We start from the raw sequence: 2,500 nt of genomic DNA, 5'->3' as shown, positions 1-2,500 counted from the left end.
CGGTCCACAAGAACGGAGCCTGCCAACAAACACAACCAAAACACAACTCACGTGTTGTACGTACACGCACACAGCTCCACGAGACATCCGCAAGAAGTAGAATCACAAACCTGTGGAATAACCTAGAGAAGCACACACAGACGATAGACACGATGTTCTCACAAGGAAGGCTAGAACTTGGCTTCCCTCCCTAATAACCACTCACATCGCTTGACTTGGTTTCCCAAGCAAACATTGCTCGCAACTCTAGGCTTGGTACACCGTCACCGGCCAACCACGTTTCTATCCCTACAAGGAGTGTCACGGCTCAGTTGCCCAAGCCAAGCACCCCGAGCTGAAAGACCATGCCTAGCACTCGTGAGCGGATCAAGACGGCGAGCGATTTGGATAGGATGCCCACACCAATGCCCACGCATCTAATCCGCTCATTGTGCGAGAACGACCTACCAAGCGAAATTCTGATTCCCACATGTGGGCACTAGGCAAGGGCATCCTTGCAAAGAGCCCACTTCCGATTCCGACGAGGGAGTGCACGGCTCAGTTTGCCCAAGCCAAGCACCCCGAGCTGAAAAGGCCAAGCCAAGCACTTGTGAGCGGATCAAGACAGCGGGCGATTTGGCTAGGATGCCCACACCAATTCCCACGCATCCAATCCGCTCATTGTGCGAGAAACGACCTACCCAACGAAATTCCGATTCCCACATGTGGGCACTAGGCAAGGGCATCCTTGCAAAGAGCCCACTTCCGATTCCGACGAGGAGTGCCCAGCTCAGTTGCCCAAGCCAAGCACCCGAGCTGAAAGGCCAAGCCAAGCACTCGTGAGCGGATCAAGACGTCGAGCGATTTGGATAGGATGCCCACACCAATGCCCACGCATCCAATCCGCTCATTGTGCAAGACACAACCAATCCAGCGAAATTCCGATTCCCACGTATGGGCGCTGGGCAAGGGCATCCTTGCCGAGCGCCCACTTTCGATTCCGACAAGGAGCGCCCAGCTCAGTTGCCCAAGCCAAGCACCCCGAGCTGAAAGGCCAAGCCAAGCACTCGTGAGCGGATCAAGACGTCGAGCGATTTGGATAGGATGCCCACACCAATGCCCACGCATCCAATCCGCTCATTGTGCAAGACACAACCAATCCAGCGAAATTCCGATTCCCACGTATGGGCGCTGGGCAAGGGCATCCTTGCCGAGCGCCCACTTTCGATTCCGACAAGGAGCGCCCAGCTCAGTTGCCCAAGCCAAGCACCCCGAGCTGAAAGGCCAAGCCAAGCACTCGTGAGCGGATCAAGACGTCGAGCGATTTGGATAGGATGCCCACACCAATGCCCACGCATCCAATCCGCTCATTGTGCAAGACACGACCAATCCAGCGAAATTCCGATTCCCACGTGTGGGCGCTCGGCAAGGGCATCCTTGCCGAGCGCCCACGGCTTCGGTTTCCGACCTTCCGAATCCCACGTGGGGTGCTATATAGGCTGTAGTCCGCGCCAAGCACCCCTAACCGAAGCCCACGTCCCATATAGGAGGGGAGGTCTTTCGACCCACCGGACTACCCCCCTATATATATGTCTTAAGTCCGTTTTCCAAACTGGCAGTAGGAGACATCAATTTCTCAAAAAGCGTAGTCCCCCCCATTTCTCATCCCGTCAGCAGCGGAAGAGCCCTCCAAGCACACGCAGCATGCGAGGAACGAGCAATCACCCGCAATTTCATATCCCGCAAGTGGGCGCTCGAGAAAGCGATCCTTGCCGAGCACCCACACCTCGATTTCCGACCTTCCGAATCCCACATGGGGTGCTATATAGGCTGTAGTCCACGCCAAGCACCCCTAACCGAAGCCCACGTCCGATATAGGAGGGGAGGTCTTTCGACCCACCGGACTACCCCCCTATATATATGTCTTAAGTCCGTTTTCCAAACTGGCAGTAGGAGACATCAATTTCTCAAAAAACGTAGTCCCCCCCATTTCTCATCCCGTCAGAGCACGCGCGGCCCCCTAGCACGCGCGCGGGGGTCTGAAGGTTAACCTCAGTACCCCCTATATATATGTCTTAAGTCCGTTTCTCAAACTGGCAGTAGGAGACATCAATTTCTCAAAAAACGACGCCCCGCTCATTTCTCACCCCGTCAGCGCGCGCGGCCCCATAGCGCGCGCGGGGGTCTGAAGGTTAACCTCAGTACCCCCTATATATATGCCTTAAGTCCGTTTCTCAAACTGGCAGTAGGAGACATCAATTTCTCAAAAAACGTAGTCCCGCTCATTTCTCACCCCGTCAGCGCGCGCGGCCCCATAGCGCGCGCGGGGGTCTGAAGGTTAACCTCAGTACCCCCTATATATATGCCTTAAGTCCGTTTCTCAAACTGGCAGTAGGAGACATCAATTTCTCAAAAAACGTAGTCCCGCTCATTTCTCACCCCGTCAGCGCGCGCGGCCCCATAGCGCGCGCGGGGGTCTGAAGGTTAACCTCAGTACCCCCTATATATATGCCTTAAGTCC

This window comes from Tripterygium wilfordii, unplaced genomic scaffold, assembly GCF_013401445.1.
Source record: "Tripterygium wilfordii isolate XIE 37 unplaced genomic scaffold, ASM1340144v1 ctg183, whole genome shotgun sequence".
Classification (NCBI taxonomy): domain Eukaryota; kingdom Viridiplantae; phylum Streptophyta; class Magnoliopsida; order Celastrales; family Celastraceae; genus Tripterygium; species Tripterygium wilfordii.
The sequence above is the reverse complement of the archived record's forward strand: the minus strand, read 5'-3'. Positions refer to the sequence as shown.